At 49.8% G+C, this 19,699-nt stretch overlaps 43 non-coding genes and 11 pseudogenes across 43 annotated transcripts; all 54 read right to left on the reverse strand.

Moving 5' to 3' along the window:
• Positions 1-185: 185 nt before the first annotated feature.
• Positions 186-304, reverse strand: LOC149759836 (5S ribosomal RNA). Its single transcript, XR_016412699.1, has one exon. It is a non-coding gene; the product is annotated as a 5S ribosomal RNA (ribosomal RNA).
• Positions 305-551: 247 nt separating this feature from the next.
• On the reverse strand, positions 552-670 carry LOC149759837 (5S ribosomal RNA). The gene has a single exon (XR_016407301.1). It is a non-coding gene; the product is annotated as a 5S ribosomal RNA (ribosomal RNA).
• Positions 671-916: 246 nt separating this feature from the next.
• On the reverse strand, positions 917-1,035 carry LOC149759838 (5S ribosomal RNA). Its single transcript, XR_016409414.1, has one exon. It is a non-coding gene; the product is annotated as a 5S ribosomal RNA (ribosomal RNA).
• A 246-nt stretch (positions 1,036-1,281) lies between these two features.
• LOC149759839 (5S ribosomal RNA) lies at positions 1,282-1,400 on the reverse strand. The gene has a single exon (XR_016409415.1). It is a non-coding gene; the product is annotated as a 5S ribosomal RNA (ribosomal RNA).
• A 246-nt stretch (positions 1,401-1,646) lies between these two features.
• LOC149759840 (5S ribosomal RNA) lies at positions 1,647-1,765 on the reverse strand (annotated as a pseudogene).
• A 246-nt stretch (positions 1,766-2,011) lies between these two features.
• Positions 2,012-2,130, reverse strand: LOC149759841 (5S ribosomal RNA). Its single transcript, XR_016409416.1, has one exon. It is a non-coding gene; the product is annotated as a 5S ribosomal RNA (ribosomal RNA).
• A 247-nt stretch (positions 2,131-2,377) lies between these two features.
• LOC149759842 (5S ribosomal RNA) lies at positions 2,378-2,496 on the reverse strand. Its single transcript, XR_016409417.1, has one exon. It is a non-coding gene; the product is annotated as a 5S ribosomal RNA (ribosomal RNA).
• A 246-nt stretch (positions 2,497-2,742) lies between these two features.
• On the reverse strand, positions 2,743-2,861 carry LOC149759843 (5S ribosomal RNA). The gene has a single exon (XR_016409419.1). It is a non-coding gene; the product is annotated as a 5S ribosomal RNA (ribosomal RNA).
• A 246-nt stretch (positions 2,862-3,107) lies between these two features.
• On the reverse strand, positions 3,108-3,226 carry LOC149759844 (5S ribosomal RNA; annotated as a pseudogene).
• A 246-nt stretch (positions 3,227-3,472) lies between these two features.
• On the reverse strand, positions 3,473-3,591 carry LOC149759845 (5S ribosomal RNA). The gene has a single exon (XR_016412533.1). It is a non-coding gene; the product is annotated as a 5S ribosomal RNA (ribosomal RNA).
• A 247-nt stretch (positions 3,592-3,838) lies between these two features.
• Positions 3,839-3,957, reverse strand: LOC149759846 (5S ribosomal RNA). Its single transcript, XR_016409420.1, has one exon. It is a non-coding gene; the product is annotated as a 5S ribosomal RNA (ribosomal RNA).
• Positions 3,958-4,203: 246 nt separating this feature from the next.
• On the reverse strand, positions 4,204-4,322 carry LOC149759847 (5S ribosomal RNA). The gene has a single exon (XR_016409421.1). It is a non-coding gene; the product is annotated as a 5S ribosomal RNA (ribosomal RNA).
• Positions 4,323-4,568: 246 nt separating this feature from the next.
• On the reverse strand, positions 4,569-4,687 carry LOC149759848 (5S ribosomal RNA; annotated as a pseudogene).
• A 246-nt stretch (positions 4,688-4,933) lies between these two features.
• LOC149759849 (5S ribosomal RNA) lies at positions 4,934-5,052 on the reverse strand. The gene has a single exon (XR_016402761.1). It is a non-coding gene; the product is annotated as a 5S ribosomal RNA (ribosomal RNA).
• Positions 5,053-5,298: 246 nt separating this feature from the next.
• On the reverse strand, positions 5,299-5,417 carry LOC149759850 (5S ribosomal RNA). Its single transcript, XR_016409422.1, has one exon. It is a non-coding gene; the product is annotated as a 5S ribosomal RNA (ribosomal RNA).
• A 246-nt stretch (positions 5,418-5,663) lies between these two features.
• Positions 5,664-5,782, reverse strand: LOC149759851 (5S ribosomal RNA; annotated as a pseudogene).
• Positions 5,783-6,028: 246 nt separating this feature from the next.
• Positions 6,029-6,147, reverse strand: LOC149759852 (5S ribosomal RNA). Its single transcript, XR_016409423.1, has one exon. It is a non-coding gene; the product is annotated as a 5S ribosomal RNA (ribosomal RNA).
• Positions 6,148-6,394: 247 nt separating this feature from the next.
• Positions 6,395-6,513, reverse strand: LOC149759853 (5S ribosomal RNA). The gene has a single exon (XR_016407303.1). It is a non-coding gene; the product is annotated as a 5S ribosomal RNA (ribosomal RNA).
• Positions 6,514-6,759: 246 nt separating this feature from the next.
• Positions 6,760-6,878, reverse strand: LOC149759854 (5S ribosomal RNA; annotated as a pseudogene).
• A 246-nt stretch (positions 6,879-7,124) lies between these two features.
• On the reverse strand, positions 7,125-7,243 carry LOC149759855 (5S ribosomal RNA). The gene has a single exon (XR_016409424.1). It is a non-coding gene; the product is annotated as a 5S ribosomal RNA (ribosomal RNA).
• A 248-nt stretch (positions 7,244-7,491) lies between these two features.
• Positions 7,492-7,610, reverse strand: LOC149759856 (5S ribosomal RNA). The gene has a single exon (XR_016404765.1). It is a non-coding gene; the product is annotated as a 5S ribosomal RNA (ribosomal RNA).
• Positions 7,611-7,856: 246 nt separating this feature from the next.
• On the reverse strand, positions 7,857-7,975 carry LOC149759857 (5S ribosomal RNA). The gene has a single exon (XR_016400678.1). It is a non-coding gene; the product is annotated as a 5S ribosomal RNA (ribosomal RNA).
• Positions 7,976-8,221: 246 nt separating this feature from the next.
• On the reverse strand, positions 8,222-8,340 carry LOC149759858 (5S ribosomal RNA). The gene has a single exon (XR_016400460.1). It is a non-coding gene; the product is annotated as a 5S ribosomal RNA (ribosomal RNA).
• A 246-nt stretch (positions 8,341-8,586) lies between these two features.
• On the reverse strand, positions 8,587-8,705 carry LOC149759859 (5S ribosomal RNA). Its single transcript, XR_016402091.1, has one exon. It is a non-coding gene; the product is annotated as a 5S ribosomal RNA (ribosomal RNA).
• A 247-nt stretch (positions 8,706-8,952) lies between these two features.
• LOC149759860 (5S ribosomal RNA) lies at positions 8,953-9,071 on the reverse strand. The gene has a single exon (XR_016402773.1). It is a non-coding gene; the product is annotated as a 5S ribosomal RNA (ribosomal RNA).
• Positions 9,072-9,317: 246 nt separating this feature from the next.
• LOC149759861 (5S ribosomal RNA) lies at positions 9,318-9,436 on the reverse strand. Its single transcript, XR_016409425.1, has one exon. It is a non-coding gene; the product is annotated as a 5S ribosomal RNA (ribosomal RNA).
• A 246-nt stretch (positions 9,437-9,682) lies between these two features.
• LOC149759862 (5S ribosomal RNA) lies at positions 9,683-9,801 on the reverse strand. Its single transcript, XR_016409426.1, has one exon. It is a non-coding gene; the product is annotated as a 5S ribosomal RNA (ribosomal RNA).
• Positions 9,802-10,047: 246 nt separating this feature from the next.
• Positions 10,048-10,166, reverse strand: LOC149759863 (5S ribosomal RNA; annotated as a pseudogene).
• Positions 10,167-10,412: 246 nt separating this feature from the next.
• On the reverse strand, positions 10,413-10,531 carry LOC149759864 (5S ribosomal RNA). Its single transcript, XR_016409427.1, has one exon. It is a non-coding gene; the product is annotated as a 5S ribosomal RNA (ribosomal RNA).
• Positions 10,532-10,778: 247 nt separating this feature from the next.
• LOC149759865 (5S ribosomal RNA) lies at positions 10,779-10,897 on the reverse strand (annotated as a pseudogene).
• Positions 10,898-11,143: 246 nt separating this feature from the next.
• Positions 11,144-11,262, reverse strand: LOC149759866 (5S ribosomal RNA). Its single transcript, XR_016409428.1, has one exon. It is a non-coding gene; the product is annotated as a 5S ribosomal RNA (ribosomal RNA).
• Positions 11,263-11,510: 248 nt separating this feature from the next.
• LOC149759867 (5S ribosomal RNA) lies at positions 11,511-11,629 on the reverse strand. The gene has a single exon (XR_016407032.1). It is a non-coding gene; the product is annotated as a 5S ribosomal RNA (ribosomal RNA).
• Positions 11,630-11,875: 246 nt separating this feature from the next.
• Positions 11,876-11,994, reverse strand: LOC149759868 (5S ribosomal RNA). The gene has a single exon (XR_016404515.1). It is a non-coding gene; the product is annotated as a 5S ribosomal RNA (ribosomal RNA).
• A 246-nt stretch (positions 11,995-12,240) lies between these two features.
• On the reverse strand, positions 12,241-12,359 carry LOC149759869 (5S ribosomal RNA). The gene has a single exon (XR_016400461.1). It is a non-coding gene; the product is annotated as a 5S ribosomal RNA (ribosomal RNA).
• Positions 12,360-12,605: 246 nt separating this feature from the next.
• Positions 12,606-12,724, reverse strand: LOC149759870 (5S ribosomal RNA; annotated as a pseudogene).
• A 246-nt stretch (positions 12,725-12,970) lies between these two features.
• Positions 12,971-13,089, reverse strand: LOC149759871 (5S ribosomal RNA). The gene has a single exon (XR_016409430.1). It is a non-coding gene; the product is annotated as a 5S ribosomal RNA (ribosomal RNA).
• A 246-nt stretch (positions 13,090-13,335) lies between these two features.
• On the reverse strand, positions 13,336-13,454 carry LOC149759872 (5S ribosomal RNA). The gene has a single exon (XR_016409431.1). It is a non-coding gene; the product is annotated as a 5S ribosomal RNA (ribosomal RNA).
• Positions 13,455-13,700: 246 nt separating this feature from the next.
• On the reverse strand, positions 13,701-13,819 carry LOC149759873 (5S ribosomal RNA). The gene has a single exon (XR_016404516.1). It is a non-coding gene; the product is annotated as a 5S ribosomal RNA (ribosomal RNA).
• A 246-nt stretch (positions 13,820-14,065) lies between these two features.
• On the reverse strand, positions 14,066-14,184 carry LOC149759874 (5S ribosomal RNA). The gene has a single exon (XR_016404199.1). It is a non-coding gene; the product is annotated as a 5S ribosomal RNA (ribosomal RNA).
• Positions 14,185-14,430: 246 nt separating this feature from the next.
• Positions 14,431-14,549, reverse strand: LOC149759875 (5S ribosomal RNA). The gene has a single exon (XR_016402093.1). It is a non-coding gene; the product is annotated as a 5S ribosomal RNA (ribosomal RNA).
• Positions 14,550-14,796: 247 nt separating this feature from the next.
• Positions 14,797-14,915, reverse strand: LOC149759876 (5S ribosomal RNA). The gene has a single exon (XR_016409432.1). It is a non-coding gene; the product is annotated as a 5S ribosomal RNA (ribosomal RNA).
• Positions 14,916-15,161: 246 nt separating this feature from the next.
• LOC149759877 (5S ribosomal RNA) lies at positions 15,162-15,280 on the reverse strand. Its single transcript, XR_016409433.1, has one exon. It is a non-coding gene; the product is annotated as a 5S ribosomal RNA (ribosomal RNA).
• A 246-nt stretch (positions 15,281-15,526) lies between these two features.
• LOC149759878 (5S ribosomal RNA) lies at positions 15,527-15,645 on the reverse strand. Its single transcript, XR_016409434.1, has one exon. It is a non-coding gene; the product is annotated as a 5S ribosomal RNA (ribosomal RNA).
• Positions 15,646-15,891: 246 nt separating this feature from the next.
• Positions 15,892-16,010, reverse strand: LOC149759879 (5S ribosomal RNA; annotated as a pseudogene).
• A 246-nt stretch (positions 16,011-16,256) lies between these two features.
• On the reverse strand, positions 16,257-16,375 carry LOC149759880 (5S ribosomal RNA). Its single transcript, XR_016409435.1, has one exon. It is a non-coding gene; the product is annotated as a 5S ribosomal RNA (ribosomal RNA).
• Positions 16,376-16,622: 247 nt separating this feature from the next.
• LOC149759881 (5S ribosomal RNA) lies at positions 16,623-16,741 on the reverse strand. The gene has a single exon (XR_016409436.1). It is a non-coding gene; the product is annotated as a 5S ribosomal RNA (ribosomal RNA).
• Positions 16,742-16,987: 246 nt separating this feature from the next.
• Positions 16,988-17,106, reverse strand: LOC149759882 (5S ribosomal RNA). The gene has a single exon (XR_016409437.1). It is a non-coding gene; the product is annotated as a 5S ribosomal RNA (ribosomal RNA).
• Positions 17,107-17,352: 246 nt separating this feature from the next.
• On the reverse strand, positions 17,353-17,471 carry LOC149759883 (5S ribosomal RNA; annotated as a pseudogene).
• A 246-nt stretch (positions 17,472-17,717) lies between these two features.
• LOC149759884 (5S ribosomal RNA) lies at positions 17,718-17,836 on the reverse strand. The gene has a single exon (XR_016409438.1). It is a non-coding gene; the product is annotated as a 5S ribosomal RNA (ribosomal RNA).
• Positions 17,837-18,083: 247 nt separating this feature from the next.
• Positions 18,084-18,202, reverse strand: LOC149759885 (5S ribosomal RNA). Its single transcript, XR_016409439.1, has one exon. It is a non-coding gene; the product is annotated as a 5S ribosomal RNA (ribosomal RNA).
• A 246-nt stretch (positions 18,203-18,448) lies between these two features.
• Positions 18,449-18,567, reverse strand: LOC149759886 (5S ribosomal RNA). Its single transcript, XR_016409441.1, has one exon. It is a non-coding gene; the product is annotated as a 5S ribosomal RNA (ribosomal RNA).
• Positions 18,568-18,813: 246 nt separating this feature from the next.
• On the reverse strand, positions 18,814-18,932 carry LOC149759887 (5S ribosomal RNA; annotated as a pseudogene).
• Positions 18,933-19,178: 246 nt separating this feature from the next.
• On the reverse strand, positions 19,179-19,297 carry LOC149759888 (5S ribosomal RNA). The gene has a single exon (XR_016409442.1). It is a non-coding gene; the product is annotated as a 5S ribosomal RNA (ribosomal RNA).
• A 247-nt stretch (positions 19,298-19,544) lies between these two features.
• LOC149759889 (5S ribosomal RNA) lies at positions 19,545-19,663 on the reverse strand. The gene has a single exon (XR_016409443.1). It is a non-coding gene; the product is annotated as a 5S ribosomal RNA (ribosomal RNA).
• Positions 19,664-19,699: the final 36 nt, after the last annotated feature.

Consider the following 19,699-nt stretch of genomic DNA (forward strand, 5'->3'; position numbering starts at 1 on the left):
TTCGCGCTGCCGGGGCCGTTCTGGCGTAGGATTCAACGCGCTGTTCCGCTATGCGGCATGGCACCGCGAGTCTCCGGACTCAGTTTATTTTCGGGGGAAAAAAATTATCCGAAGAGGAAAAGCCAAAAGCCGAAAAATTAAAAATAAATATTATCAAAAAATAAAAAAGCGGGCAAAAAATAAAAGGGGTGCAACACGAGGACTTCCCAAGGGGTCACCCATCCTAGTACTACTCTCGCCCAAGCACGCTTAACTGCGGAGTTCTGATGGGATCCGGTGCATTAGTGCTGGTATGATCGCACCCATGATATGCCCTTCGAAACTCCCTTTTATGACAAAGCAGCAGACCTCGACGGCCCGAGACATTCGCGCTGCCGGGGCCGTTCTGGCGTAGGATTCAACGCGCTGGTCCCGCTATGCGGCATGGCACCGCCAGTCTCCGGACCCAGTTTATTGTCGGGGGAAAAAAATTATCCGAAGAGGAAAAGCCAAAAGCCAAAAAATTAAAAATAAATATTATCAAAAAATAAAAAAGCGGGCAAAAAATAAAAAGGGTGCAACATGAGGACTTCCCAGGGGGTCACCCATCCTAGTACTACTCTCGCCCAAGCACGCTTAACTGCGGAGTTCTGATAGGATCCGGTGCATTAGTGCTGGTATGATCGCACCCAAGACATGCCCTTCGAAACTCCCTTTTATGACAAAGTAGCAGACCTCGACGGCCCGAGACATTCGCGCTGCCGGGGCCGTTCTGGCGTAGGATTCAACACGCTGTTCCGCTATGCGGCATGGCACCGCCAGTCTCCGGACTCAGTTTATTTTCGGGGGAAAAAAATTATCCGAAGAGGAAAAGCCAAAAGCCGAAAAATAAAAAATAAATGTTATCAAAAAATAAAAAAGCGGGCAAAAAATAAAAGGGGTGCAACACGAGGACTTCCCAGGGGGTCACCCATCCTAGTACTACTCTCGCCCAAGCACGCTTAACTGCGGAGTTCTGATGGGATCCGGTGCATTAGTGCTGGTATGATCGCACCCATGACATGCCCTTCGAAACTCCCTTTTATGACAAAGCAGCAGACCTCGACGGCCCGAGACATTCGCGCTGCCGGGGCCGTTCTGGCGTAGGATTCAACGCGCTGTTCCGCTATGCGGCATGGCACCGCCAGTCTCCGGACTCAGTTTATTTTCGGGGGAAAAAAATTATCCGAAGAGGAAAAGCGAAAAGCCGAAAAATAAAAAATAAATGTTATCAAAAAATAAAAAAGCGGGCAAAAAATAAAAGGGGTGCAACACGAGGACTTCCCAGGGGGTCACCCATCCTAGTACTACTCTCGCCCAAGCACGCTTAACTGCGGAGTTCTGATGGGATCCGGTGCATTAGTGCTGGTATGATCGCACCCATGACATGCCCTTCGAAACTCCCTTTTATGACAAAGCAGCAGACCTCGACGGCCCGAGACATTCGCGCTGCCGGGGCCGTTCTGGCGTAGGATTCAACGCGCTGTTCCGCTATGCGGCATGGCACCGCCAGTCTCCGGACTCAGTTTATTTTCGGGGGGAAAAAATTATCCGAAGAGGAAAAGCCAAAAGCCAAAAAATTAAAAATAAATATTATCAAAAAATAAAAAAGCGGGCAAAAAATAAAAAGGGTGCAACACGAGGACTTCCCAGGGGGTCACCCATCCTAGTACTTCTCTCGCCCAAGCACGCCTAACTGCGGAGTTATGATGGGATCCGGTGCATTAGTGCTGGTATGATCGCACCCATGACATGCCCTTCGAAACTCCCTTTTATGACAAAGCAGCAGACCGCGACGGCCCGAGACATTCGCGCTGCCGGGGCCGTTCTGGCGTAGGATTCAACGCGCTGTTCCGCTATGCGGCATGGCACCGCGAGTCTCCGGACTCAGTTTATTTTCGGGGGAAAAAAATTATCCGAAGAGGAAAAGCCAAAAGCCGAAAAATTAAAAATAAATATTATCAAAAAATAAAAAAGCGGGCAAAAAATAAAAGGGGTGCAACACGAGGACTTCCCAGGGGGTCACCCATCCTAGTACTACTCTCGCCCAAGCACGCTTAACTGCGGAGTTCTGATGGGATCCGGTGCATTAGTGCTGGTATGATCGCACCCATGACATGCCCATCGAAACTCCCTTTTATGACAAAGCAGCAGACCTCGACGGCCCGAGACATTCGCGCCGCCGGGGCCGTTCTGGCGTAGGATTCAACGCGCTATTCCCGCTATGCGGCATGGCACCGCCAGTCTCCGGACTCAGTTTATTTTCGGGGGAAAAAAATTATCCGAAGAGGAAAAGCCAAAAGCCGAAAAATAAAAAATAAATGTTATCAAAAAATAAAAAAGCGGGCAAAAAATAAAAGGGGTGCAACACGAGGACTTCCCAGGGGGTCACCCATCCTAGTACTACTCTCGCCCAAGCACGCTTAACTGCGGAGTTCTGATGGGATCCGGTGCATTAGTGCTGGTATGATCGCACCCATGACATGCCCTTCGAAACTCCCTTTTATGACAAAGCAGCAGACCTCGACGGCCCGAGACATTCGCGCTGCCGGGGCCGTTCTGGCGTAGGATTCAACGCGCTGTTCCGCTATGCGGCATGGCACCGCCAGTCTCCGGACTCAGTTTATTTTCGGGGGAAAAAAATTATCCGAAGAGGAAAAGCCAAAAGCCGAAAAATTAAAAATAAATGTTATCAAAAAATATAAAAGCGGGCAAAAAATAAAAGGGGTGCAACACGAGGACTTCCCAGGGGGTCACCCATCCTAGTACTACTCTCGCCCAAGCACGCTTAACTGCGGAGTTCTGATGGGATCCGGTGCATTAGTGCTGGTATGATCGCACCCATGACATGCCCTTCGAAACTCCCTTTTATGACAAAGCAGCAGACCTCGACGGCCCGAGACATTCGCGCTGCCGGGGCCGTTCTGGCGTAGGATTCAACGCGCTGTTCCCCTATGCGGCATGGCACCGCCAGTCTCCGGACTCAGTTTATTTTCGGGGGGAAAAAATTATCCGAAGAGGAAAAGCCAAAAGCCAAAAAATTAAAAATAAATATTATCAAAAAATAAAAAAGCGGGCAAAAAATAAAAAGGGTGCAACACGAGGACTTCCCAGGGGGTCACCCATCCTAGTACTTCTCTCGCCCAAGCACGCCTAACTGCGGAGTTATGATGGGATCCGGTGCATTAGTGCTAGTATGATCGCACCCATGACATGCCCTTCGAAACTCCCTTTTATGACAAAGCAGCAGACCGCGACGGCCCGAGACATTCGCGCTGCCGGGGCCGTTCTGGCGTAGGATTCAACGCGCTGTTCCGCTATGCGGCATGGCACCGCGAGTCTCCGGACTCAGTTTATTTTCGGGGAAAAAAAATTATCCGAAGAGGAAAAGCCAAAAGCCGAAAAATTAAAAATAAATATTATCAAAAAATAAAAAAGCGGGCAAAAAATAAAAGGGGTGCAACACGAGGACTTCCCAGGGGGTCACCCATCCTAGTACTACTCTCGCCCAAGCACGCTTAACTGCGGAGTTCTGATGGGATCCGGTGCGTTAGTGCTGGTATGATCGCACCCATGACATGCCCATCGAAACTCCCTTTTATGACAAAGCAGCAGACCTCGACGGCCCGAGACATTCGCGCCGCCGGGGCCGTTCTGGCGTAGGATTCAACGCGCTATTCCCGCTATGCGGCATGGCACCGCCAGTCTCCGGACTCAGTTTATTTTCGGGGGAAAAAAATTATCCGAAGAGGAAAAGCCAAAAGCCGAAAAATAAAAAATAAATGTTATCAAAAAATAAAAAAGCGGGCAAAAAATAAAAGGGGTGCAACACGAGGACTTCCCAGGGGGTCACCCATCCTAGTACTACTCTCGCCCAAGCACGCTTAACTGCGGAGTTCTGATGGGATCCGGTGCATTAGTGCTGGTATGATCGCACCCATGACATGCCCTTCGAAACTTCATTTTATGACAAAGCAGCAGACCTCGACGGCCCGAGACATTCGCGCTGCCGGGGCCGTTCTGGCGTAGGATTCAACGCGCTGTTCCGCTATGCGGCATGGCACCGCCAGTCTCCGGACTCAGTTTATTTTCGGGGGAAAAAAATTATCCGAAGAGGAAAAGCCAAAAGCCGAAAAATAAAAAATAAATGTTATCAAAAAATAAAAAAGCGGGCAAAAAATAAAAGGGGTGCAACACGAGGACTTCCCAGGGGGTCACCCATCCTAGTACTACTCTCGCCCAAGCACGCTTAACTGCGGAGTTCTGATGGGATCCGGTGCATTAGTGCTGGTATGATCGCACCCATGACATGCCCTTCGAAACTCCCTTTTATGACAAAGCAGCAGACCTCGACGGCCCGAGACATTCGCGCTGCCGGGGCCGTTCTGGCGTAGGATTCAACGCGCTGTTCCGCTATGCGGCATGGCACCGCCAGTCTCCGGACTCAGTTTATTTTCGGGGGGAAAAAATTATCCGAAGAGGAAAAGCCAAAAGCCAAAAAATTAAAAATAAATATTATCAAAAAATAAAAAAGCGGGCAAAAAATAAAAAGGGTGCAACACGAGGACTTCCCAGGGGGTCACCCATCCTAGTACTTCTCTCGCCCAAGCACGCCTAACTGCGGAGTTATGATGGGATCCGGTGCATTAGTGCTGGTATGATCGCACCCATGACATGCCCTTCGAAACTCCCTTTTATGACAAAGCAGCAGACCGCGACGGCCCGAGACATTCGCGCTGCCGGGGCCGTTCTGGCGTAGGATTCAACGCGCTGTTCCGCTATGCGGCATGGCACCGCGAGTCTCCGGACTCAGTTTATTTTCGGGGGAAAAAAATTATCCGAAGAGGAAAAGCCAAAAGCCGAAAAATTAAAAATAAATATTATCAAAAAATAAAAAAGCGGGCAAAAAATAAAAGGGGTGCAACACGAGGACTTCCCAGGGGGTCACCCATCCTAGTACTACTCTCGCCCAAGCACGCTTAACTGCGGAGTTCTGATGGGATCTGGTGCATTAGTGCTGGTATGATCGCACCCATGACATACCCTTCGAAACTCCCTTTTATGACAAAGCAGCAGACCTCGACGGCCCGAGACATTCGCGCTGCCGGGGCCGTTCTGGCGTAGGATTCAACGCGCTGTTCCGCTATGCGGCATGGCACCGCCAGTCTCCGGACTCAGTTTATTTTCGGGGGAAAAAAATTATCCGAAGAGGAAAAGCCAAAAGCCGAAAAATAAAAAATAAATGTTATCAAAAAATAAAAAAACGGGCAAAAAATAAAAGGGGTGCAACACGAGGACTTCCCAGGGGGTCACCCATCCTAGTACTACTCTCGCCCAAGCACGCTTAACTGCGGAGTTCTGATGGGATCCGGTGCATTAGTGCTGGTATGATCGCACCCATGACATGCCCTTCGAAACTCCCTTTTATGACAAAGCAGCAGACCTCGACGGCCCGAGACATTCGCGCTGCCGGGGCCGTTCTGGCGTAGGATTCAACGCGCTGTTCCGCTATGCGGCATGGCACCGCCAGTCTCCGGACTCAGTTTATTTTCGGGGGGAAAAAATTATCCGAAGAGGAAAAGCCAAAAGCCAAAAAATTAAAAATAAATATTATCAAAAAATAAAAAAGCGGGCAAAAAATAAAAAGGGTGCAACACGAGGACTTCCCAGGGGGTCACCCATCCTAGTACTTCTCTCGCCCAAGCGCGCCTAACTGCGGAGTTATGATGGGATCCGGTGCATTAGTGCTGGTATGATCGCACCCATGACATGCCCTTCGAAACTCCCTTTTATGACAAAGCAGCAGACCGCGACGGCCCGAGACATTCGCGCTGCCGGGGCCGTTCTGGCGTAGGATTCAACGCGCTGTTCCGCTATGCGGCATGGCACCGCGAGTCTCCGGACTCAGTTTATTTTCGGGGGAAAAAAATTATCCGAAGAGGAAAAGCCAAAAGCCGAAAAATTAAAAATAAATATTATCAAAAAATAAAAAAGCGGGCAAAAAATAAAAGGGGTGCAACACGAGGACTTCCCAGGGGGTCACCCATCCTAGTACTACTCTCGCCCAAGCACGCTTAACTGCGGAGTTCTGATGGGATCCGGTGCATTAGTGCTGGTATGATCGCACCCATGATATGCCCTTCGAAACTCCCTTTTATGACAAAGCAGCAGACCTCGACGGCCCGAGACATTCGCGCTGCCGGGGCCGTTCTGGCGTAGGATTCAACGCGCTGGTCCCGCTATGCGGCATGGCACCGCCAGTCTCCGGACCCAGTTTATTGTCGGGGGAAAAAAATTATCCGAAGAGGAAAAGCCAAAAGCCAAAAAATTAAAAATAAATATTATCAAAAAATAAAAAAGCGGGCAAAAAATAAAAAGGGTGCAACATGAGGACTTCCCAGGGGGTCACCCATCCTAGTACTACTCTCGCCCAAGCACGCTTAACTGCGGAGTTCTGATAGGATCCGGTGCATTAGTGCTGGTATGATCGCACCCAAGACATGCCCTTCGAAACTCCCTTTTATGACAAAGCAGCAGACCTCGACGGCCCGAGACATTCGCGCTGCCGGGGCCGTTCTGGCGTAGGATTCAACGCGCTGTTCCGCTATGCGGCATGGCACCGCCAGTCTCCGGACTCAGTTTATTTTCGGGGGGAAAAAATTATCCGAAGAGGAAAAGCCAAAAGCCAAAAAATTAAAAATAAATATTATCAAAAAATAAAAAAGCAGGCAAAAAATAAAAAGGGTGCAACACGAGGACTTCCCAGGGGGTCACCCATCCTAGTACTTCTCTCGCCCAAGCACGCCTAACTGCGGAGTTATGATGGGATCCGGTGCATTAGTGCTGGTATGATCGCACCCATGACATGCCCTTCGAAACTCCCTTTTATGACAAAGCAGCAGACCGCGACGGCCCGAGACATTCGCGCTGCCGGGGCCGTTCTGGCGCAGGATTCAACGCGCTGTTCCGCTATGCGGCATGGCACCGCGAGTCTCCGGACTCAGTTTATTTTCGGGGGAAAAAAATTATCCGAAGAGGAAAAGCCAAAAGCCGAAAAATTAAAAATAAATATTATCAAAAAATAAAAAAGCGGGCAAAAAATAAAAGGGGTGCAACACGAGGACTTCCCAGGGGGTCACCCATCCTAGTACTACTCTCGCCCAAGCACGCTTAACTGCGGAGTTCTGATGGGATCCGGTGCATTAGTGCTGGTATGATCGCACCCATGACATGCCCATCGAAACTCCCTTTTATGACAAAGCAGCAGACCTCGACGGCCCGAGACATTCGCGCCGCCGGGGCCGTTCTGGCGTAGGATTCAACGCGCTATTCCCGCTATGCGGCATGGCACCGCCAGTCTCCGGACTCAGTTTATTTTCGGGGGAAAAAAATTATCCGAAGAGAAAAAGCCAAAAGCCGAAAAATTAAAAATAAATATTATCAAAAAATAAAAAAGTGGAGAAAAAAATAAAAAGGGTGCAACACGAGGACTTCCCAGGGGGTCACCCATCCTAGTACTACTCTCGCCAAAGCACGCTTAACTGCGGAGTTCTGATGGGATCCGGTGCATTAGTGCTGGTATGATCGCACCCATGACATGCCCTTCGAAACTCCCTTTTACGACAAAGCAGCAGACCTCGACGGCCCGAGACATTCGCGCTGCCGGGGCCGTTCTGGCGTAGGATTCAACGCGCTGTTCCGCTATGCGGCATGGCACCGCGAGTCTCCGGACTCAGTTTATTTTCGGGGGAAAAAAATTATCCGAAGAGGAAAAGCCAAAAGCCGAAAAATTAAAAATAAATATTATCAAAAAATAAAAAAGCGGGCAAAAAATAAAAGGGGTGCAACACGAGGACTTCCCAGGGGGTCACCCATCCTAGTACTACTCACGCCCAAGCACGCTTAACTGCGGAGTTCTGATGGGATCCGGTGCATTAGTGCTGGTATGACCGCACCCATGACATGCCCATCGAAACACCCTTTCATGACAAAGCAGCAGACCTCGACGGCCCGAGACATTCGCGCTGCCGGGGCCGTTCTGGCGTAGGATTCAATGCGCTGTTCCGCTATGCGGCATGGCACCGCGAGTCTCCGGACTCAGTTTATTTTCGAGGGAAAAAAATTATCCGAAGAGGAAAAGCCAAAAGCCAAAAAATTAAAAATAAATGTTATCAAAAAAGAAAAAAGCGGGCAAAAAATAAAAGGGGTGCAACACGAGGACTTCCCAGGGGGTCACCCATCCTAGTACTATTCTCGCCCAAGCACGCTTAACTGCGGAGTTCTGATGGGATCCGGTGCATTAGTGCTGGTATGATCGCACCCATGATATGCCCTTCGAAACTCCCTTTTATGACAAAGCAGCAGACCTCGACGGCCCGAGACATTCGCGCTGCCGGGGCCGTTCTGGCGTAGGATTCAACGCGCTGTTCCGCTATGCGGCATGGCACCGCGAGTCTCCGGACTCAGTTTATTTTCGGGAAAAAAAAATTATCCGAAGAGGAAAAGCCAAAAGCCGAAAAATTAAAAATAAATATTATCAAAAAATAAAAAAGCGGGCAAAAAATAAAAGGGGTGCAACACGAGGACTTCCCAGGGGGTCACCCATCCTAGTACTACTCTCGCCCAAGCACGCTTAACTGCGGAGTTCTGATGGAATCCGGTGCATTAGTGCTGGTATGATCGCACCCATGACATGCCCATCGAAACTCCCTTTTATGACAAAGCAGCAGACCTCGACGGCCCGAGACATTCGCGCCGCCGGGGCCGTTCTGGCGTAGGCTTCAACGCGCTATTCCCGCTATGCGGCATGGCACCGCCAGTCTCCGGACTCAGTTTATTTTCGGGGGAAAAAAATTATCCGAAGAGGAAAAGCCAAAAGCCGAAAAATTAAAAATAAATATTATCAAAAAATAAAAAAGCGGGCAAAAAATAAAAGGGGTGCAACACGAGGACTTCCCAGGGGGTCACCCATCCTAGTACTACTCTCGCCCAAGCACGCTTAACTGCGGAGTTCTGATGGGATCCGGTGCATTAGTGTTGGTATGATCGCACCCATGACATGCCCTTCGAAACTCCCTTTTATGACAAAGCAGCAGACCTCGACGGCCCGAGACATTCGCGCTGCCGTGGCCGTTCTGGCGTAGGATTCAATGCGCTGTTCCGCTATGCGGCATGGCACCGCCAGTCTCCGGACTCAGTTTATTTTCGGGGGAAAAAAATTATCCGAAGAGGAAAAGCCAAAAGCCGAAAAATAAAAAATAAATGTTATCAAAAAATAAAAAAGCGGGCAAAAAATAAAAGGGGTGCAACACGAGGACTTCCCAGGGGGTCACCCATCCTAGTACTACTCTCGCCCAAGCACGCTTAACTGCGGAGTTCTGATGGGATCCGGTGCATTAGTGCTGGTATGATCGCACCCATGACATGCCCTTCGAAACTCCCTTTTATGACAAAGCAGCAGACCTCGACGGCCCGAGACATTCGCGCTGCCGGGGCCGTTCTGGCGTAGGATTCAACGCGCTGTTCCGCTATGCGGCATGGCACCGCCAGTCTCCGGACTCAGTTTATTTTCGGGGGAAAAAAATTATCCGAAGAGGAAAAGCCAAAAGCCGAAAAATAAAAAATAAATGTTATCAAAAAATAAAAAAGCGGGCAAAAAATAAAAGGGGTGCAACACGAGGACTTCCCAGGGGGTCACCCATCCTAGTACTACTCTCGCCCAAGCACGCTTAACTGCGGAGTTCTGATGGGATCCGGTGCATTAGTGCTGGTATGATCGCACCCATGACATGCCCTTCGAAACTCCCTTTTATGACAAAGCAGCAGACCTCGACGGCCCGAGACATTCGCGCTGCCGGGGCCGTTCTGGCGTAGGATTCAACGCGCTGTTCCGCTATGCGGCATGGCACCGCCAGTCTCCGGACTCAGTTTATTTTCGGGGGGAAAAAATTATCCGAAGAGGAAAAGCCAAAAGCCAAAAAATTAAAAATAAATATTATCAAAAAATAAAAAAGCGGGCAAAAAATAAAAAGGGTGCAACACGAGGACTTCCCAGGGGGTCACCCATCCTAGTACTTCTCTCGCCCAAGCACGCCTAACTGCGGAGTTATGATGGGATCCGGTGCATTAGTGCTGGTATGATCGCACCCATGACATGCCCTTCGAAACTCCCTTTTATGACAAAGCAGCAGACCGCGACGGCCCGAGACATTCGCGCTGCCGGGGCCGTTCTGGCGTAGGATTCAACGCGCTGTTCCGCTATGCGGCATGGCACCGCGAGTCTCCGGACTCAGTTTATTTTCGGGGGAAAAAAATTATCCGAAGAGGAAAAGCCAAAAGCCGAAAAATTAAAAATAAATATTATCAAAAAATAAAAAAGCGGGCAAAAAATAAAAGGGGTGCAACACGAGGACTTCCCAGGGGGTCACCCATCCTAGTACTACTCTCGCCCAAGCACGCTTAACTGCGGAGTTCTGATGGGATCCGGTGCATTAGTGCTGGTATGATCGCACCCATGACATGCCCATCGAAACTCCCTTTTATGACAAAGCAGCAGACCTCGACGGCCCGAGACATTCGCGCCGCCGGGGCCGTTCTGGCGTAGGATTCAACGCGCTATTCCCGCTATGCGGCATGGCACCGCCAGTCTCCGGACTCAGTTTATTTTCGGGGGAAAAAAATTATCCGAAGAGGAAAAGCCAAAAGCCAAAAAATTAAAAATAAATATTATCAAAAAATAAAAAAGCAGGCAAAAAATAAAAAGGGTGCAACACGAGGACTTCCCAGGGGGTCACCCATCCTAGTACTTCTCTCGCCCAAGCACGCCTAACTGCGGAGTTATGATGGGATCCGGTGCATTAGTGCTGGTATGATCGCACCCATGACATGCCCTTCGAAACTCCCTTTTATGACAAAGCAGCAGACCTCGACGGCCCGAGACATTCGCGCTGCCGGGGCCGTTCTGGCGCAGGATTCAACGCGCTGTTCCGCTATGCGGCATGGCACCGCGAGTCTCCGGACTCAGTTTATTTTCGGGGGAAAAAAATTATCCGAAGAGGAAAAGCCAAAAGCCGAAAAATAAAAAATAAATATTATCAAAAAATAAAAAAGCGGGCAAAAAATAAAAGGGGTGCAACACGAGGACTTCCCAGGGGGTCACCCATCCTAGTACTACTCTCGCCCAAGCACGCTTAACTGCGGAGTTCTGATGGGATCCGGTGCATTAGTGCTGGTATGATCGCACCCATGACATGCCCATCGAAACTCCCTTTTATGACAAAGCAGCAGACCTCGACGGCCCGAGACATTCGCGCCGCCGGGGCCGTTCTGGCGTAGGATTCAACGCGCTATTCCCGCTATGCGGCATGGCACCGCCAGTCTCCGGACTCAGTTTATTTTCGGGGGAAAAAAATTATCCGAAGAGAAAAAGCCAAAAGCCGAAAAATTAAAAATAAATATTATCAAAAAATAAAAAAGTGGAGAAAAAAATAAAAAGGGTGCAACACGAGGACTTCCCAGGGGGTCACCCATCCTAGTACTACTCTCGCCAAAGCACGCTTAACTGCGGAGTTCTGATGGGATCCGGTGCATTAGTGCTGGTATGTTCGCACCCATGACATGCCCTTCGAAACTCCCTTTTACGACAAAGCAGCAGACCTCGACGGCCCGAGACATTCGCGCTGCCGGGGCCGTTCTGGCGTAGGATTCAACGCGCTGTTCCGCTATGCGGCATGGCACCGCGAGTCTCCGGACTCAGTTTATTTTCGGGGGAAAAAAATTATCCGAAGAGGAAAAGCCAAAAGCCGAAAAATAAAAAATAAATATTATCAAAAAATAAAAAAGCGGGCAAAAAATAAAAGGGGTGCAACACGAGGACTTCCCAGGGGGTCACCCATCCTAGTACTACTCACGCCCAAGCACGCTTAACTGCGGAGTTCTGTTGGGATCCGGTGCATTAGTGCTGGTATGACCGCACCCATGACATGCCCATCGAAACACCCTTTCATGACAAAGCAGCAGACCTCGACGGCCCGAGACATTCGCGCTGCCGGGGCCGTTCTGGCGTAGGATTCAATGCGCTGTTCCGCTATGCGGCATGGCACCGCGAGTCTCCGGACTCAGTTTATTTTCGAGGGAAAAAAATTATCCGAAGAGGAAAAGCCAAAAGCCAAAAAATTAAAAATAAATGTTATCAAAAAAGAAAAAAGCGGGCAAAAAATAAAAGGGGTGCAACACGAGGACTTCCCAGGGGGTCACCCATCCTAGTACTATTCTCGCCCAAGCACGCTTAACTGCGGAGTTCTGATGGGATCCGGTGCATTAGTGCTGGTATGATCGCACCCATGACATGCCCTTCGAAACTCCCTTTTATGACAAAGCAGCAGACCTCGACGGCCCGAGACATTCGCGCTGCCGGGGCCGTTCTGGCGTAGGATTCAACGCGCTGTTCCGCTATGCGGCATGGCACCGCCAGTCTCCGGACTCAGTTTATTTTCGGGGGGAAAAAATTATCCGAAGAGGAAAAGCCAAAAGCCAAAAAATTAAAAATAAATATTATCAAAAAATAAAAAAGCAGGCAAAAAATAAAAAGGGTGCAACACGAGGACTTCCCAGGGGGTCACCCATCCTAGTACTTCTCTCGCCCAAGCACGCCTAACTGCGGAGTTATGATGGGATCCGGTGCATTAGTGCTGGTATGATCGCACCCATGACATGCCCTTCGAAACTCCCTTTTATGACAAAGCAGCAGACCGCGACGGCCCGAGACATTCGCGCTGCCGGGGCCGTTCTGGCGCAGGATTCAACGCGCTGTTCCGCTATGCGGCATGGCACCGCGAGTCTCCGGACTCAGTTTATTTTCGGGGGAAAAAAATTATCCGAAGAGGAAAAGCCAAAAGCCGAAAAATTAAAAATAAATATTATCAAAAAATAAAAAAGCGGGCAAAAAATAAAAGGGGTGCAACACGAGGACTTCCCAGGGGGTCACCCATCCTAGTACTACTCTCGCCCAAGCACGCTTAACTGCGGAGTTCTGATGGGATCCGGTGCATTAGTGCTGGTATGATCGCACCCATGACATGCCCTTCGAAACTCCCTTTTATGACAAAGCAGCAGACCTCGACGGCCCGAGACATTCGCGCTGCCGTGGCCGTTCTGGCGTAGGATTCAATGCGCTGTTCCGCTATGCGGCATGGCACCGCCAGTCTCCGGACTCAGTTTATTTTCGGGGGAAAAAAATTATCCGAAGAGGAAAAGCCAAAAGCCGAAAAATAAAAAATAAATGTTATCAAAAAATAAAAAAGCGGGCAAAAAATAAAAGGGGTGCAACACGAGGACTTCCCAGGGGGTCACCCATCCTAGTACTACTCTCGCCCAAGCACGCTTAACTGCGGAGTTCTGATGGGATCCGGTGCATTAGTGCTGGTATGATCGCACCCATGACATGCCCTTCGAAACTCCCTTTTACGACAAAGCAGCAGACCTCGACGGCCCGAGACATTCGCGCTGCCGGGGCCGTTCTGGCGTAGGATTCAACGCGCTGTTCCGCTATGCGGCATGGCACCGCGAGTCTCCGGACTCAGTTTATTTTCGGGGGAAAAAAATTATCCGAAGAGGAAAAGCCAAAAGCCGAAAAATTAAAAATAAATATTATCAAAAAATAAAAAAGCGGGCAAAAAATAAAAGGGGTGCAACACGAGGACTTCCCAGGGGGTCACCCATCCTAGTACTACTCACGCCCAAGCACGCTTAACTGCGGAGTTCTGTTGGGATCCGGTGCATTAGTGCTGGTATGACCGCACCCATGACATGCCCATCGAAACACCCTTTCATGACAAAGCAGCAGACCTCGACGGCCCGAGACATTCGCGCTGCCGGGGCCGTTCTGGCGTAGGATTCAATGCGCTGTTCCGCTATGCGGCATGGCACCGCGAGTCTCCGGACTCAGTTTATTTTCGAGGGAAAAAAATTATCCGAAGAGGAAAAGCCAAAAGCCAAAAAATTAAAAATAAATGTTATCAAAAAAGAAAAAAGCGGGCAAAAAATAAAAGGGGTGCAACACGAGGACTTCCCAGGGGGTCACCCATCCTAGTACTATTCTCGCCCAAGCACGCTTAACTGCGGAGTTCTGATAGGATCCGGTGCATTAGTGCTGGTATGATCGCACCCATGATATGCCCTTCGAAACTCCCTTTTATGACAAAGCAGCAGACCTCGACGGCCCGAGACATTCGCGCTGCCGGGGCCGTTCTGGCGTAGGATTCAACGCGCTGTTCCGCTATGCGGCATGGCACCGCGAGTCTCCGGACTCAGTTTATTTTCGGGGAAAAAAAATTATCCGAAGAGGAAAAGCCAAAAGCCGAAAAATTAAAAATAAATATTATCAAAAAATAAAAAAGCGGGCAAAAAATAAAAGGGGTGCAACACGAGGACTTCCCAGGGGGTCACCCATCCTAGTACTACTCTCGCCCAAGCACGCTTAACTGCGGAGTTCTGATGGAATCCGGTGCATTAGTGCTGGTATGATCGCACCCATGACATGCCCATCGAAACTCCCTTTTATGACAAAGCAGCAGACCTCGACGGCCCGAGACATTCGCGCCGCCGGGGCCGTTCTGGCGTAGGCTTCAACGCGCTATTCCCGCTATGCGGCATGGCACCGCCAGTCTCCGGACTCAGTTTATTTTCGGGGGAAAAAAATTATCCGAAGAGGAAAAGCCAAAAGCCGAAAAATTAAAAATAAATATTATCAAAAAATAAAAAAGCGGGCAAAAAATAAAAGGGGTGCAACACGAGGACTTCCCAGGGGGTCACCCATCCTAGTACTACTCTCGCCCAAGCACGCTTAACTGCGGAGTTCTGATGGGATCCGGTGCATTAGTGCTGGTATGATCGCACCCATGACATGCCCTTCGAAACTCCCTTTTATGACAAAGCAGCAGACCTCGACGGCCCGAGACATTCGCGCTGCCGTGGCCGTTCTGGCGTAGGATTCAATGCGCTGTTCCGCTATGCGGCATGGCACCGCCAGTCTCCGGACTCAGTTTATTTTCGGGGGAAAAAAATTATCCGAAGAGGAAAAGCCAAAAGCCGAAAAATAAAAAATAAATGTTATCAAAAAATAAAAAAGCGGGCAAAAAATAAAAGGGGTGCAACACGAGGACTTCCCAGGGGGTCACCCATCCTAGTACTACTCTCGCCCAAGCACGCTTAACTGCGGAGTTCTGATGGGATCCGGTGCATTAGTGCTGGTATGATCGCACCCATGACATGCCCTTCGAAACTCCCTTTTATGACAAAGCAGCAGACCTCGACGGCCCGAGACATTCGCGCTGCCGGGGCCGTTCTGGCGTAGGATTCAACGCGCTGTTCCGCTATGCGGCATGGCACCGCCAGTCTCCGGACTCAGTTTATTTTCGGGGGAAAAAAATTATCCGAAGAGGAAAAGCCAAAAGCCGAAAAATAAAAAATAAATGTTATCAAAAAATAAAAAAGCGGGCAAAAAATAAAAGGGGTGCAACACGAGGACTTCCCAGGGGGTCACCCATCCTAGTACTACTCTCGCCCAAGCACGCTTAACTGCGGAGTTCTGATGGGATCCGGTGCATTAGTGCTGGTATGATCGCACCCATGACATGCCCTTCGAAACTCCCTTTTATGACAAAGCAGCAGACCTCGACGGCCCGAGACATTCGCGCTGCCGGGGCCGTTCTGGCGTAGGATTCAACGCGCTGTTCCGCTATGCGGCATGGCACCGCCAGTCTCCGGACTCAGTTTATTTTCGGGGGGAAAAAATTATCCGAAGAGGAAAAGCCAAAAGCCAAAAAATTAAAAATAAATATTATCAAAAAATAAAAAAGCGGGCAAAAAATAAAAAGGGTGCAACACGAGGACTTCCCAGGGGGTCACCCATCCTAGTACTTCTCTCGCCCAAGCACGCCTAACTGCGGAGTTATGATGGGATCCGGTGCATTAGTGCTGGTATGATCGCACCCATGACATGCCCTTCGAAACTCCCTTTTATGACAAAGCAGCAGACCGCGACGGCCCGAGACATTCGCGCTGCCGGGGCCGTTCTGGCGTAGGATTCAACGCGCTGTTCCGCTATGCGGCATGGCACCGCGAGTCTCCGGACTCAGTTTATTTTCGGGGGAAAAAAATTATCCGAAGAGGAAAAGCCAAAAGCCGAAAAATTAAAAATAAATATTATCAAAAAATAAAAAAGCGGGCAAAAAATAAAAGGGGTGCAACACGAGGACTTCCCAGGGGGTCACCCATCCTAGTACTACTCTCGCCCAAGCACGCTTAACTGCGGAGTTCTGATGGGATCCGGTGCATTAGTGCTGGTATGATCGCACCCATGACATGCCCATCGAAACTCCCTTTTATGACAAAGCAGCAGACCTCGACGGCCCGAGACATTCGCGCCGCCGGGGCCGTTCTGGCGTAGGATTCAACGCGCTATTCCCGCTATGCGGCATGGCACCGCCAGTCTCCGGACTCAGTTTATTTTCGGGGGAAAAAAATTATCCGAAGAGGAAAAGCCAAAAGCCGAAAAATAAAAAATAAATGTTATCAAAAAATAAAAAAGCGGGCAAAAAATAAAAGGGGTGCAACACGAGGACTTCCCAGGGGGTCACCCATCCTAGTACTACTCTCGCCCAAGCACGCTTAACTGCGGAGTTCTGATGGGATCCGGTGCATTAGTGCTGGTATGATCGCACCCATGACATGCCCTTCGAAACTCCCTTTTATGACAAAGCAGCAGACCTCGACGGCCCGAGACATTCGCGCTGCCGGGGCCGTTCTGGCGTAGGATTCAACGCGCTGTTCCGCTATGCGGCATGGCACCGCCAGTCTCCGGACTCAGTTTATTTTCGGGGGAAAAAAATTATCCGAAGAGGAAAAGCCAAAAGCCGAAAAATAAAAAATAAATGTTATCAAAAAATAAAAAAGCGGGCAAAAAATAAAAGGGGTGCAACACGAGGACTTCCCAGGGGGTCACCCATCCTAGTACTACTCTCGCCCAAGCACGCTTAACTGCGGAGTTCTGATGGGATCCGGTGCATTAGTGCTGGTATGATCGCACCCATGACATGCCCTTCGAAACTCCCTTTTATGACAAAGCAGCAGACCTCGACGGCCCGAGACATTCGCGCTGCCGGGGCCGTTCTGGCGTAGGATTCAACGCGCTGTTCCGCTATGCGGCATGGCACCGCCAGTCTCCGGACTCAGTTTATTTTCGGGGGGAAAAAATTATCCGAAGAGGAAAAGCCAAAAGCCAAAAAATTAAAAATAAATATTATCAAAAAATAAAAAAGCGGGCAAAAAATAAAAAGGGTGCAACACGAGGACTTCCCAGGGGGTCACCCATCCTAGTACTTCTCTCGCCCAAGCACGCCTAACTGCGGAGTTATGATGGGATCCGGTGCATTAGTGCTGGTATGATCGCACCCATGACATGCCCTTCGAAACTCCCTTTTATGACAAAGCAGCAGACCGCGACGGCCCGAGACATTCGCGCTGCCGGGGCCGTTCTGGCGTAGGATTCAACGCGCTGTTCCGCTATGCGGCATGGCACCGCGAGTCTCCGGACTCAGTTTATTTTCGGGGGAAAAAAATTATCCGAAGAGGAAAAGCCAAAAGCCGAAAAATTAAAAATAAATATTATCAAAAAATAAAAAAGCGGGCAAAAAATAAAAGGGGTGCAACACGAGGACTTCCCAGGGGGTCACCCATCCTAGTACTACTCTCGCCCAAGCACGCTTAACTGCGGAGTTCTGATGGGATCCGGTGCATTAGTGCTGGTATGATCGCACCCATGACATGCCCATCGAAACTCCCTTTTATGACAAAGCAGCAGACCTCGACGGCCCGAGACATTCGCGCCGCCGGGGCCGTTCTGGCGTAGGATTCAACGCGCTATTCCCGCTATGCGGCATGGCACCGCCAGTCTCCGGACTCAGTTTATTTTCGGGGGAAAAAAATTATCCGAAGAGGAAAAGCCAAAAGCCGAAAAATAAAAAATAAATGTTATCAAAAAATAAAAAAGCGGGCAAAAAATAAAAGGGGTGCAACACGAGGACTTCCCAGGGGGTCACCCATCCTAGTACTACTCTCGCCCAAGCACGCTTAACTGCGGAGTTCTGATGGGATCCGGTGCATTAGTGCTGGTATGATCGCACCCATGACATGCCCTTCGAAACTCCCTTTTATGACAAAGCAGCAGACCTCGACGGCCCGAGACATTCGCGCTGCCGGGGCCGTTCTGGCGTAGGATTCAACGCGCTGTTCCGCTATGCGGCATGGCACCGCCAGTCTCCGGACTCAGTTTATTTTCGGGGGAAAAAAATTATCCGAAGAGGAAAAGCCAAAAGCCGAAAAATTAAAAATAAATGTTATCAAAAAATATAAAAGCGGGCAAAAAATAAAAGGGGTGCAACACGAGGACTTCCCAGGGGGTCACCCATCCTAGTACTACTCTCGCCCAAGCACGCTTAACTGCGGAGTTCTGATGGGATCCGGTGCATTAGTGCTGGTATGATCGCACCCATGACATGCCCTTCGAAACTCCCTTTTATGACAAAGCAGCAGACCTCGACGGCCCGAGACATTCGCGCTGCCGGGGCCGTTCTGGCGTAGGATTCAACGCGCTGTTCCGCTATGCGGCATGGCACCGCCAGTCTCCGGACTCAGTTTATTTTCGGGGGGAAAAAATTATCCGAAGAGGAAAAGCCAAAAGCCAAAAAATTAAAAATAAATATTATCAAAAAATAAAAAAGCGGGCAAAAAATAAAAAGGGTGCAACACGAGGACTTCCCAGGGGGTCACCCATCCTAGTACTTCTCTCGCCCAAGCACGCCTAACTGCGGAGTTATGATGGGATCCGGTGCATTAGTGCTGGTATGATCGCACCCATGACATGCCCTTCGAAACTCCCTTTTATGACAAAGCAGCAGACCGCGACGGCCCGAGACATTCGCGCTGCCGGGGCCGTTCTGGCGTAGGATTCAACGCGCTGTTCCGCTATGCGGCATGGCACCGCGAGTCTCCGGACTCAGTTTATTTTCGGGGGAAAAAAATTATCCGAAGAGGAAAAGCCAAAAGCCGAAAAATTAAAAATAAATATTATCAAAAAATAAAAAAGCGGGCAAAAAATAAAAGGGGTGCAACACGAGGACTTCCCAGGGGGTCACCCATCCTAGTACTACTCTCGCCCAAGCACGCTTAACTGCGGAGTTCTGATGGGATCCGGTGCATTAGTGCTGGTATGATCGCACCCATGACATGCCCATCGAAACTCCCTTTTATGACAAAGCAGCAGACCTCGACGGCCCGAGACATTCGCGCCGCCGGGGCCGTTCTGGCGTAGGATTCAACGCGCTATTCCCGCTATGCGGCATGGCACCGCCAGTCTCCGGACTCAGCTTATTTTCGGGGGAAAAAAATTATCCGAAGAGGAAAAGCCAAAAGCCGAAAAATAAAAAATAAATGTTATCAAAAAATAAAAAAGCGGGCAAAAAATAAAAGGGGTGCAACACGAGGACTTCCCAGGGGGTCACCCATCCTAGTACTACTCTCGCCCAAGCACGCTTAACTGCGGAGTTCTGATGGGATCCGGTGCATTAGTGCTGGTATGATCGCACCCATGACATGCCCTTCGAAACTCCCTTTTATGACAAAG

The sequence above is a fragment of the Phoenix dactylifera genome, chromosome 4 (assembly GCF_051530095.1).
Source record: "Phoenix dactylifera cultivar Ajwa chromosome 4, Ajwa_hap1_PhDact_Kaust_v1.1, whole genome shotgun sequence".
NCBI lineage: Eukaryota > Viridiplantae > Streptophyta > Magnoliopsida > Arecales > Arecaceae > Phoenix > Phoenix dactylifera.